General features: G+C 29.7%; 1 protein-coding gene across 2 annotated transcripts in view; it reads right to left on the bottom strand.

Moving 5' to 3' along the window:
- The window catches only part of LOC148305988 (uncharacterized), a 61,494-nt gene that overhangs the window by 37,047 nt on the left and 9,447 nt on the right, over positions 1-15,000 (bottom strand). The gene's annotated exons all lie outside the window — the stretch shown is intronic.

Below are 15,000 nucleotides of genomic sequence, written 5' to 3'. Positions count from 1 at the left end.
CTTCTTAAAAAGTTGGTAACAAATGACGTCACAGAAACGAATCCACACTACTACTTTGCAGCTCTATAAAGCAGATACGCCCCATAACACACTTGATGACGTAAAATTTGATGAAGTATAGCGGTGTCCATTTTCGATTTATTAAAATATCTAAAGTTTGAATCTTAATATCTTCCTTACTTTTTTCAATAAGAATGTTACCGATAGTCTTGTGATTTTCCAGGTTAGTTTATAAGCCAATAATAATACATCATAAGAATGGTCCATTATAAAAATGTGGTCAAATTTATTTTAAATAATGTGTCTCAAAAGTCATGATATCAAAAAAAATACGCCTCATCTTCAATCAAGTTAGATTTAAGTTTTGCACTGACATTTCTTGGTGGAACTGCATTTTATAGAAAAAAATAAGAATTGTGTAGTTTTTTCACATGAATTCCTGTGAAAATACTACATAGTTGTTATTTTGTTATATTCAATAAAGTTATTTATTTAAAAAGTAAATAAAGACGTGATGGAGATGTTAGCACGATACAAGGAATTCATTTGTGCATTGCATTGTATCAGATGAATTCAAACATTGGTTCTTATATATTGTGAGTTAATGGAATGAAAAGATGATTGATTTATTAGCCAATTATTTTGTCAATTAACCATTCGGTTTGCAAAAGCAGGTCATTGACATCATTTAAAGTTTAAAGAGTAGTCCGATCTTTGAATGAATTTCACGAAAAACTCAAATTTATGTGAATTGGTAATTCCCTCCATTCAATTTTATTTCATTACTTACATAATGTGAAAAAAAATATTTTATTTGTTTCATATTTAACTTTTTTTTTTTTAATTATTTCATTTCTTCTTTTCTCTGATATTTTTCTTATTTAAAAATTGCTATATTTAGCTTCATATTAAAGCGTTTATTACATACAAACGATATGAGTCTTAGATCTTCATACAAAAAAAAGCAAAAAACGTTTTCTCTCAGTTTTCTTTATTTTATTTTTTCAATATTAATTTCTTTGATAATTGCTAGATATTTTAAGCATTGAGTACCGTAAAAGGTAATTAATTTTGAAAAAAAATATACAAATAAGTATTTATACTATTAATTTCACATAACTTGATGATAACTGTTTGATGTTCAAGATCAGTTTAATATTTTATTGCGTCTGTGTTTTCCTTTGAAGATTTTTTCAATCTAACATCTCATTAAAGAATTTTCCTTTTACAGAAGAAACTTATCATTGACCAAATTGATTGATTTGTTTGTTAAAAGATATATTTTATTATGTATATATATATATATATATATATATATATATATATATATATATATATATATATATATATATATATATATATATATATATATAGATATACAATATACACATATTCAATATCTTAACACCCACTAACACATGAATACAGGATATCTGTTTCAAGATTTTTGGAAATAATTCAATTTAAATAAAAAAATTATGATTGTAAATCCATTTTTTTAAAGCTCTGAATTAGAATTTTAAGTAATTTTATATTTTATTCATTACTGATTATCATTAATAATTACCCTCCTTTTTCTACCTTCTATCCTTTCTTTATAACCTTTTCCATACAAAATATCACTTGTATAATCTGTGTCCTATCATATACATATGTATATTCCACACACCGATCTAACCGATCTTCCCTTCACATTTATAATTAACGATCAAGTTTACACCCCATCAATCTTATGCGGTGACCCATTCAGGGGCGTTGATTCCTTATAGGCAGAAAAGCAGTGCCTATTCTAACTTACCTGAGTGACATATAAAAACGCAACCAGTACCTACCCTACCTTACTAAGTAGCACCTTGTTACCTTATTTCCTACCTCTACTGCATATCCAAGTAAGTACTACCTAACTTACCTTACTACCTGCCCTAGTTAGTAGTATCAGCTTACCTTACTACCTACCTCTACTGCCTAACCTCGTAAGTATTACCTAGCTTACCTTACTACCAACCTCTACTGCCTACCCTAATCAATTATCTGTACACGCCACTGCCAAATACCATGTGATGCAGATAAAGATCTTTTTATGTTTTGTATTTATTTCATGTTCATCCAGAATAGAGTCGAAATCCGCAGTGGACCAAGATTTATATTTTTTAATACACTCTCTTATGTAAGTTTTAAGTGAAAAAAAATCGTTATTAATATGTTTTCTTCTCACTAATCTGCTAAAATTCCCGATCTTGCGCTAGAAACTGAAGATAATTAACTTGTTTTGTTGCTAAACTTCCATGGCGCCTAGAATCTTTTCCCATACAATTCGCATAGCTTTACATTAAAAATTGAACAGCAGTAATTCTTAGCTTTGTTTATAGACGCTTAAAAATCGTTTTAAACCTAGTTTTTGTCTTTTAAATTACTATCTAAGTAGTTCAATTTATGATCTTATTTTCTTTGTATGTTAAGTGCTTCGAAACACGTGTCTCAATAAAGTATAACAATTGGTGGTATTAACTTACTCAAGGGTAAATTTCAAAATTGATAAACATTACCGCAAAATGACTTCCGAATCAATAAATAAAATTTTAATAAAGCTTTTTAAAATATGTTTTTGATTATCGATTTTATAATATATCATATATCGCTCACTCCTTTCAAGAACGTAATAAATCAAAAAACCTGTTTTTTCAGGAGAACGTTTGTAAAGTTTAAAAATGTAATAAAATGGATTAAAAATAAATATCAAGCCACTTATTGAACTTTTTACTGTGCAACAGATCTTTTTAGGTGAAACCTGATGGTTTTTTCTCCATTTGAAAAATATTATTAAAAAAAAATTAAACAATACCTTTTCTTCAAAATGAAAAACAACACTTTCTGCCCTGTAGCGGGTAAATATTAAGTTTAAAATATGCCTCTTTTGCTGGGATGTAGTACATTTTCTGGGCATTCCAAAAACATGCACAACTGAAAATTGTCAATTTTTTATTTATGACGTTCTTGAAAGGAGTGAGCGATATGTGTTTAAACTGAATTTTAAAGTATTTTATCGTCTCTTTTTTGAAATCTCATCATAAATGAAGAAGAATTTGGAAGTCAACGCATTTATGGGGCTTACGACCGTCATAGGCTAGTTTAAGGGATCACTTTACAATTTTCATATCACCATAGATATCTCTAGGGAAATTCTAGTCAATTCAAGAAATATTTTTCGAATTTAAACAATTTATATAGAAGTTCCAAGAATTTGAGTAGTGTGGTTGTCAATCATGGGTAAAAGAATCAGATAAACCAGCCTATGACTGTCGTAAGCCCCGTAAATGCCCTAACTTTCATATTCTTCTTCATCTACGATGAGATATAAAAAAAAGTAAAATTGTAAAGTAATTTTAATATACAAATACACTCAACGTTTAGCAATTTTTATAGCTTTTTTGAAAGGAATATGTATATGTGCTTGTATTTGCACGTGTTGCAAGAACGCAAATAATATTTGTGACGTCAGTATAAATATCCCAACCGCCATGTGGTGAACCCATAAAATAAGTTAATTTTAAATTTCTTTCAGTATACATATAATGTGTAATCGCTTGTTTCGTCACATTTCATCCCACAAAAAGTATTGCAATATTGAAAAGAAACTTTAATATAATGTTTTATATTAACGGCACAAGCCACAAACAACATCGCTTGCAATATTATTCCTAGAATATCAAAGACTTTTTTTCATCTCATATAATATGTATAACGATATTCTTGTATAACATATCGGGCGCCTTTAATATTTCATTGTGAATATTGTATTTCAAATACTTTCTTCTCACAACTAACATAGACATATCGCTCACTCCTTTCAAGAACGTCATAAATCAAAAAACTTGATTTTTCAGGAGAACGTTTTTAAAGTTTCAAAATATAATACAATGTATTAAAAATAAATATCAAGCCACTTATTAAACTTTTTACTGTGCAACAGATCTTTTAAGGTAAAACCTGAAGGTTTTTTCTCCATTAGAAAAATATTTAGTATATTAATATAAATAATTAAACAATACCTTTTCTTCAAAATACAAAAACAACACTTTCTGCCCTGTAGCGGGTAAATATTTATTTTAAAATATGCCTCTTTTGCTGGGATGTAGTACATTTTCTAGGCATTCCAAAAACATGCACAACTGAAAATTGACGATTTTTTTTATTTATGACGTTCTTGAAAGGAGTGAGCGATATATATCTTATATCTATCTCTTCACCTTTGCTGATACGTTATTATTTCACAATTCCCATATCAATAGATTCTTCCTTTCCCAGAAAATAAATATAAGGGTACGTACTTACATCCCCCATTACTATTATTGTCTCTAGTTAATTATTACTACACATGTTAAAACTATTACATAAGTACCTAGAATTGTATAGCCATATAATGACAGTCAGTCCATTTAATATTCTCATTCGTTGTAAAACATTTGTTGTACAATGGCTGACTAAGTATTGTACCCATAACTTCGTTAAGTTGGAATAAAAAATATTATATATGTATCCATATATTAATTATTATTTAAGCAATTTTTATTTTATTATTTTTTTTTTAATCTAACACAGATTTTTTGAGTGATACAATTCTAAGTGACAATTTTAACATGTGCAGCAATAATATAGCTACATAAGGACCGTCTGTCCATTTGATCTTCACATTCGTTTGAAAATGCCATAACTAGGCGAAACAATTAACACAATATTAATTTTTATGTGTTTTTTTTAATAAAATACAACTTTGTTGACTCAAAAAATCTGTATTTGATTTAAAAAATAATACATAAATCAAAATGGAGTTCTACAAATTAAACGCCAAATCAATATATAAATCAATAGGTACACTTGAGAGCAAACTTCACCAATTTAAATTATGGTTTAAATTTGGGGTTCATCAAATATTAGCCCTCATCTCTGGTCTGGCGATAGTGAAGTTCCGAAATTTGGTGATGGCCTGTTATCGTGAAAACATCTAATATAAGTTAAGTACTTTAACTTAGATAGGTTAAGCAAGATGTCCGCTGAACGAGAACGGCTTACGGCTACTTATTTACATTATTTCATAATCACTCACAACTTTTAATGGACCCCTATTTTATTGGAATCAGCAATACTAAATTCACTTAACAAGACACTTTATATATATAACATATACAACTTAGAAAAGTAAGAATACAGTTTATAAAATCAACCGAATTTGTTTTAACCACTTATTTATTATAAGTACACTTTAACCTACCGGTTTCGACAAGAACCTTGTCATCATCATTCGTAGTTGTTATTTGGGGTTGCTGCGCAATGCATGATAAAAATAACATTTAGGATTTTTTACGGAGTGTGTGGAAGTTTTTGATAAGGGAATGTAATTAATTATGAGTATTTTAATATTTTAGAATTTAATAAACCCTGATGGTGACAAGGTTATTGTCGAAACCGGTAGGTCAAAGTGTACTTATAATAAATAAGCGGTTAAAACAAAGTTGTTTAATTTTATAAAGTTTATAAAATGTGCCACAAAGTATCTGTGAAAAACATTCAAGAAAAGAATACAGTTGTTTGAAATAGGTTCGAGCTTAACCCTCTAAGTATAAAAAAATCTCTGTTGGGAAAATCAACATAGGTGCAAACATAATATATACACACATGTATATACATATATATGACACTGCCATAATAATAAATTGTCCGAATTGGAACGATGTGAACGAGCCCGCAAACAGGGATATGAAGAAATCAAAGTCCTGGTTTGACTTTAATTTTTTATCATTAAATACAGATTAAACTTTTTTCCATTCCTTTTAGTATAAATATTCAAGGTCCCAAAAGTAGAAACTATTTTTGAAAAAACTGCAATTCTTCAACTATTTAAAGGTGAAAACTACTCAAATCTATGTAAATAAAAGCTCATCTTAGAGATATAAACATGACTTTACAATACCAAAATGCAATACCAAACAATTCCAACAGAACCTTAAATATTTGGGAATAAAGTACTTCAACAACCTTCTTACAGACATAAATAAAAATTGAAGACTGAAGAAATGCTAAAAAATAAATTAAATGAATTTTATACATGTTAATCTAAGAAGGAATAAAATAATAATGATTTCAATAAAAAAATATATATTGTGAAACAAGTGTAAGTCCCTCTCCAAGCACAAGAGCTCAGTCTCTTAAAAAAAATATATGAATTTGAACTACCAACATTATTATTAGTCATTTTGCAACATTCCATTTTATTTATAGTAAATTATACAATATTTATCAAGGGGAAGAAAATTTTTTCTAAACATAAAAACTACATTGCAATAAATACCATATTCTATATTACTGAGGTAAAAATAGGTATCACGTAAACAAAACAGTAAATTTAAAAAAAATATATCTAACTGTCAGTTATGCTAATTTCCGTTTGTTCTTAATTAATTAGATAGATAGGTACTAAAAATTAATTTTAAAAAAGTTTTATTGTTTCTTTGAATACTTCAATAGCCGCATTGCAATAAACACTAGTTCTTTATTATAATGGTTAAAGTAGGTATCACGTAAACAAAACAGCAAATTAAAAAAACTATATATACCTGCCCAATCTTGCAAATTTTGGTTTTACTTTTAATCAATTAGATACTTTAAATAAAGGAAATTGTTTCTTTGGATACTTCAAAAAACCTGCATTGCAAAAACCCTCATCATTGAGGTAAAATAAGGTATCCCGTAAATAAAACACCAAATAAAGATTTAATTTAATTTAGTTTGCTTCTAATCCATCGTCAGTTTGAGAAGATCCACAAAAAGCGGAAAACAATTGACGTAATTTATTTGATCCAATCAGTGGAATCAGGCCAGCGCAGATCCACTACGTTACGCAATAATACAAAATAATTAAATTACCAACTTCTGTTTGTACTAATGCCATTAGGATAAATTCGTCCGCCCGTTCAGTTGGTGGAACACATAATATTATACATAATCCATTGGATAGACTCGAATTCGATCCGCCAATAGCTTTATTTTCGTGGATTATGTGTAAATTTAGCCCAAGGCTTCCATAGCCGACGCGCGGTCAGGTCTATTACTAGAACCGTATTAAATGACTACGATATATCGCTCACTCCTCTCAATAACGTCGTATATCAAAAATCGTCAGTTTTCAGTTGCGCATGTTTTCGAAATGCTTAAAAAAATGTACTATATCTCAGCAAAAGCGGCATATTTTTAACTTAATATTTACACGCTACAGGGCATAAAGTGTTGTTGAAAAGGTATTGTTTATATATATATATATATATATATATATATATATATATATATATATATATATATATATATATATATATATATATATATATATATATATATATATATATATATATATATATATATATATATATATATATATATATATATATATATATATATAAATATATATGTATAAATATATATATATATATATATATATATATATATATATATATATATATATATATTTATATATATATATATATATATATATCTATATAAATATAAATATATATATATATATATATATATATATATATTCTAAATATATTTCAAATAGGAAAAAAAACATTACCTAAAAAGATCTGTTGCACACTAAAAAGTTCAATGAGTGGCTTGATATTTATTTTGAAAACATTTTATTATATTTTTCTGAAAAATCTTTTTTTTTATAAATGACGTTGTTGAAAGGAGTGAACGATATGTAGTTTGGAATATGTCACTACTTGAACGAACTGTGTAAATACAATTTCTCCACAATCCAACGAATATTCGTACAAAATTCATGGGTAATATTTGAAAATAGCATTTTGAAATGAATGGAAATAATGTAACAAATATTCCTATTGAATCTAAGAATTTCACTTGACGTTTTATTTCTTTCAGTGTATCCTTTTTAGGATATTTTCCACTTTGGAGTTATTTTCACATGTTGACATAGATGATGAAGAATATGAGTAATTCTAGGTATTTACATGGCTTATAACCTGTCAGACTGGTTAAGTAATCGCTTGATGATTTCATTAATTTCTTACCTGGACTGGTTCCTGAATTGTAAGACAAATTTTTCATTTTTCATGACATTTCAAAACATTTTTCCTTCACATAATTAACGATTCAGTTAAAATTTGAGTGGATGTGGATTAAAAGAATAAGAGTATTTTTTGTACCCCTGTCTTCTCCCAATGGTGCAAAGAGCACTGCATCGGATAGACACGATTGCAATGTGACTATCCCTGCACTGCGGACTTTTGGGTATAGGAGTGAAAAACATTTCACAGAATACACGTGATGATAGTGATGGATCTTAGAGTGAAAGATTTGGAAAAGGAAATGGAGGAGGAATAGTGGGTAGAGAAAGGAGAATAGAAGCTATGGGTAGGGCACTAGGGGTTGCAAACTCGTACACGTACAGGGTTATGTAAGTTAGAGCTACTCGTACGTTCATTTTATTTCTTCAGTTATCTTATATTAAAACTAATATGAAATATTATTTACACTTAATTTATTTCCTCTTTATATATATTTACATCTCCTTACAGTAAACAAAAGATTTACTGCTAAATTCTTTCGGACTCATTTCATTCTTCATACATTCAGGCATCTCATCATACATTTTCAAACCCTTCTACATTAAACAATTTTGCGACTCGGTTTTTTTCAACAACGGCAGTCTTATTTTATCCTTATTTCTAGGAATATGTTCATGAAAATTTTTGTTTAAAACTATGTTTTAAACAAAAATTTGTATTTTATCCCTAAAATATTCACTTTGTCCGCCTCCGTAGTGTAATGGTCAGCACGCTCGGCTACCGTTCTGTAGGTCCCGGGTTCGATTCCCAAGGGGGGTAAAATAAATATAAGTGATTTTTTCACTGTCATATTTATTCAATATTACCCTGGACTGGTACCTGAAGCGGAGGGCTGATCACCTTTCCTTCACGTGTAAACGATCAAGATAACACTGCGTTTATATGACGCAGTGCCCTATGCACCATTGGGGTGCGGATAAGGGTTTTATTATTATTAAATATTTTACATAATTACATTTATTATTTATTATTAAATTTAATTTCTTAGATTACTTAATAAAAAACTAATTTATTTTAATTTTTAAATATATTGTACATATAATCAACTGCAATCCAATGTAAAATATTTCAAAGGTAATCTCAGTACTCCTTTCATTTATTTTTAACGTACTCTGTACTTTAAAACACGTTTAAATTATTTTAAAAACCATTAAATATTTTATATCCAACATTTCTACATCATCATTAAATTTTTTTTAAAAATTAGAACAACCTTTTAGATCTTAAATAGTTAGAAAAGCTTTTATGAGCTCTTTTTGGATTTATAAAGTTTTTTTTTGGATTTATAAAGTACAATGCTGAGCTTTTGTCCGCCTCCGTAGTGTAATGGTCAGCACGCTCGGCTACCGTTCTGGAGGTCCCGGGTTCGATTCCCAAGGGGGGTAAAATAAATATAAGTGATTTTTCACTGTCATATTTATTCAATATTACCCTGGACTGGTACCTGAAGCAAAAAAAAATCTTTGATAATGTTATAAATTCCTTGATAATATAATAAATTCAGAAGCAACTCTGACTTTACCAGCTCAGCATTGTAATAATAATAAATAAAACCCTTATCCGCACCCCAATGGTGCATAGGGCACTGCATCATATAAACGCAGTGTTATCTTGATCGTTTACACATGAAGGAAAGGTGATCAGCCCTCCGCTTTAGGTACCACCAGTCCAGGATAATACTGAATAAATATTATAGTGAAAAAATCACTTAAATTTACTTGACCCCCCTGGGAATCGAACCCGGAACCTCCAGAATGGTAGCCGAGCGTGCTGACCATTACACTACGGAAGCGGACAATTAAAGTTTCCTTTTTAACGTATGTTATACACATTTACAAGTCTGAAAACTTAACTGAATACTTGCGTTATTACAAAGCTTAATTTTCTAAAACGCAGAATAAAATCATACAACAAAATATTTGGCAGACAAAGGGGACATTTTAATAAATAAAAATATCCAAATCATTAATCAATAACGTATTTTATATTTTAAATTAAAAAAAGATCAAATGTTCATTACTTATTTATTTAAAACTTCATGTACGGAAAAGAAATACGTACATAGCGGGCTCATTGCTAAAAAAAACAATATCTTCCAACCGACCAAAAACAGACCAGTGATTTTGGTCAAAACTTTTGATACCACATTTTCGCAGTCAGAGGATGGATAGTACTTGAACATTAAAAAAACAAAAATTACAAATTGTACCATGATAATAATTAATCATATTTACGTTTGCACAATAATATTTTTAAATACTTGATACACTTCCAATTGTTTGTTTGACTAATCGGTTCATTTGAACAAATAGATAAATTGTATGGAATTGTTTTAACGTATTTGAATGATAGTTCAAGTAAATATCATTACAGTAGAATTCCATTTGGAAATTGTTGGGTGAGTATTTGCTTGTTCTAACGTCGAGACGCCAAGTAAAGGAAAATGATTGGAACATTTTGAGTGTATCCAAATACAGTATCGAACAGATTAATTGAAACAAAACTTTTTTTGTTGCATTTTCGTAAAAAGTTTTGTAAAATCTTTTGTTTATTTTTAATATGATCTCATTGGGGCTCAATAAAAAAATTTACTCTTCTTGGCATTTATAATATAAGGTTTTGGCTCGTGGGTGACATTTTTTCGTCTCACCATACCTGAATTATGGACAAAATGAGCTTTTCCACCGAAGTGCAATCAATTTTGGAGAGCCGATTCTTACAGATTGCCGATAGATTTTCAATTAGGTTTATATCTTGCAAAATTATTGACCAGTCCAACACAGATCATTGTTTTCGAGTGAAAATTTTCATAATTTTTTTGAATTTGTGGTAGGAGGTTAAATACCATTTTACCATTGTTTTTGTATCTCTGATAGTATCTTTGCCAGTAGAATTGGGTGATACTTCTCGCTATTCATCATCACAGTCACTGAAAGAAGCAGCCCTTGTCCATAATACAAGGAACATTCCCAAAACATTTTTTTAGAGGGTGTTGAAAATACGAAAAAAAAAGTTTTGTTTTAATTAATCTGTTCGATACTGTACTTGTTCACAAATCTGGATTTCTCCACAAAGGAATTATTTTACATTTTCACATCCCAGGATAGAAGAAGAAGAATGTTGTAAATAAAATTTCTGGTCAAAATATCAGCTGTTTAAAAATTTATAATCAGGTTTTCAGGTGTTTTCCATTATGCAAAATAATCCGGCTACCGATTTTGCACTCAATCTAAAAATCTATAAAAGCTTGTAACTCCAATCATGGATGGCTGTTAACTTATTTTATTTCGCATTTTTATCGATTGTTGCGCGGTATGATCGATAATCCTGAAATTATCCGGAGCATTGGTCTGTATGTTCCCGATAATTACCTAAGACAGCGTCGGCATAGATTGTTTCACATTCCTATACACAGGACCAACCTGCCGATGGTTATGCCTATAGGAAGCGCTATGTTGACGGAGTTTTCCAAAGCGGGAGTCTTCTACACCTTTCAGTCTTCTTGCTTACTTTTAATTTATACGCCTTGAATATTGTTTGTTATGTTTATAAATAAGTTTTTTTTAATAAAATTGAATTGAATTGAACTTAATCATTTAATTCATAAGATTAACAAAATAGAAAAACGGCTATTTGCTTTATTGCAGTTAGATCTGGCACTGATTAGGAATCACGAAGGGAAAATATTAAATAGGTTAGTGACTTATTGAAATTGAAAAAGTTTTGATTCTCTGGCGTTCTGCCGGAGCTAAAAAGTAAAATAATAAAATTATGAGAAATCATTTTTTATGGCGAGCTGCCAAAATGAAGACATATTGTTTAAGGAACAGCGTACGGACAATATCCGTAGACAACAGATTGTAAAAATTGAAATTTTGCTTATGTAAACAAAACAGAATTAAAAATAGATCATTTTGAAAAACTCACTGACTAATTAATCATCACGTATCTTCCCCATAGGGTTGAGCAGAGAGAAAAAATGCAACACCACTGTGTCTTTGCAAACAATCTTCGCGTCTTTCACATTCACGCATCTCCTCACATATCGCTCACTCCTTTCAAGAACGTCATAAATCAAAAAACTTGATTTTTCAGGAGGACGTTTTTAAAGTTTAAAAATATAATACAATGTATTAAAAATAAATATCAAGCCACTTTTTGAACTTTTTACTGTACAAAAGATCTTTTTAGGTAAAACCTGAAGGTTTTTTTCTCCATTTGAAAAATATTTATTATATTTAAAATAATTAAACAATACCGTTTTCTTCAAAATGCAAAAACAACACTTGCTGCCCTGTAGCGGGTGGATATTAAGTTTAAAATATGCATCTTTTGCTGGGATATAGTACATTTTCAGGGCATTCCGAAAACATGACATAATACAACTGAAAATTGATGATTTTTTTATTTATGACGTTCTTAAATGGAGTGAGCGATATATCCGCGGATTATTCCAACTCCTGACTAGATCGCTTTCAAATATTTGACAAACTTAATCATGCCTAGTTTTTCTCGGTTTTTCTTTGCTCCTTTTGCCAACTACATTCGCCGAATAAATTTGTTTTATTGTTCTTTCTTCATTCATTCATTCATTCCACGTATCCAACCCATCCCAACACATATCTTAATGTTATCGGTAATTCTTATCTCAGCCATGTACTTTTTCCTTATTTTGTTTACAATTCTAACATCTATCATACATCGTTTTGCCACACATTCGTCTAAAGGATCTCAATTCGACTTCATTCAAACTTTCATTCCTAATTTTTTGAGCGTACCGTGCTGGAGATCCCGGGTTCGATTCCCAGGGAGGGGTGAAAATAAATATTAGTGATTTTACACTCTAATATTTATTTTATATTTCCCTGAAGCGCAGGAGTAACCTTGCCTTCGTGTAATTTATATTTAAATTTATTCATTTAAAATTAATATATACAAAAAAATAAAACCCTTATCCGCACCCCAATGGTGCATAGGGCACTGCTTCATATAAACGTAGTGTTATCTTGATCGTTTACACATGAAGGAAAGGTGATCAGCCCTCCGCTTCAGGTACCAGTCCAGGGTAATATTGAATAAATATTACAGTGAAAAAATCACTTATATTTATTTGACCCCCCCTGGGAAACGAACCCGGGACCTCCAGAACGGTAGCCGAGCGTCCTGACCATTACGGAGGCAGACAAAATATACATTACTAACTAAAATTTAAAGCGTATACAGATAGGTGTATTAAGTCACGCACACGGATCTACTTATATAGGTACTTGGATATTTTTCAATTTATTCCAACACCAAGATGCTATCATTTGATAATGCGTACCGATTGTATCAACATCTCTTCATTAGGATTGTGACCAAACAAAGATAGAAAAATATATTCTTTATTCGTTGTACTAATTGATTCGGAAGTACCGATTAAAATGACTTCCCGTTTCTTCGTAGAATACCAAATGACCATCCATACATTACAAAAATATTAAATACAGTAAAACCTCCTATAACGTTTAGATAGGTACCGCGTTTATCAATGGGAACGTTGTAGGGGGTTAACATTTTATTTTTTTTTAATTTTAAATGACTCATTTCAATCTTTTCCGCTGGTTGAAATGTAAAAATACAATTTTAAAAATTAACTACTTATAACATTCCCTCTGATAATGCAGTATCAATCTCAACGTTAGAGGGGGTTTTACTGTATATATAAGTACATATCATCGAGGATATAAAATATTCGTATTACTTAAAATATGTATGAGGAAGAGGCGAAGGATGTTTGCAAAGACAGAGTGGTGTGACGTCCTATTTTCTCAGCCTGCTCCTGCGGGGAAGCGGCGTGATGGTTAGTTAGTTTATTACTATATTCATAAAAAATACTTGCTGATTACGATTTTTGTTTGTTTTTTACAACATTTTTGGGTGTGTGATTCTCAACTTGTTCTGGTTAAATTTTAAGTTGCATAAAATTTTTAAATCATGTTTTCAGATGTTTTCCAGAATATTTAAAAAATCCAGTTAGGATCTTGCATACATCTAAATAAAAAGGTCTTTGCTTAATACAAGTTTTCTTAAACCAACCATAGATGGCTCCCGTGAACTGAGCGTCATGAGACTTATGATGTATGTATATGCGCGGACTTCACCTATGATTCGAATGGCTAATGAGTATAACTCATGTTTTAGCCAAGTTGACATATTCAAATGCGGCAAATTTGTGTTGAAAAGTCGAATGGTGAGCATATTGTCCTCTGAGGATCTTTAACCTATCTTTCTCTGCATTGTGTGTATGTCTCCACTAGAGTCAACATCTCAACATCTGTCTCACTCACACACACACTCCCTCTTACTTTGCTAGATTTACACTAGATCTTTTGCACTAATCTTTTTGTGTTTTCTCATGAATTTGTTTTACTATTCTATCTTCACTCATTCGATTCACATGCCCAAATCATCTCAACACACATTTCTTAATTTTACCGATAATGCTTATCTCAACCTTTCATACTTTCCTTATATCACCATTCGAATATCTATGATACACATCTTTAAAAAAATTGAAGACTGAAATTGATTTTGAAAATAGAAAATAAATGCTTAAAAATAAATTGAATGAATTATAAATATGTTACTCTAAGAAAGAAAAAAATACAGAAAAAAATTATAATAAAAATATATTTTACTAATAAATTAAAAACAAATATAAACAATAATTAATAAGTATAAGTCCCTCTCCAAGCACAAGAGCTAAGTCGCGTTATTGGAGAGAACTGCGTTATTCATTTTCAGATTGTAATAATAGAAATGTCTACAACATTAATTCAAATTATAAAAAAACTATTGTAACCATTATAAATAATAG

This window comes from Brachycentrus maculatus, unplaced genomic scaffold (genome assembly GCF_059751285.1).
Source record: "Brachycentrus maculatus isolate JH-2025_06_01 unplaced genomic scaffold, ASM5975128v1 h1tg000258l, whole genome shotgun sequence".
NCBI classification, from domain to species: Eukaryota; Metazoa; Arthropoda; class Insecta; order Trichoptera; family Brachycentridae; genus Brachycentrus; species Brachycentrus maculatus.
This window is presented reverse-complemented; position numbering and strand designations above follow the sequence as displayed.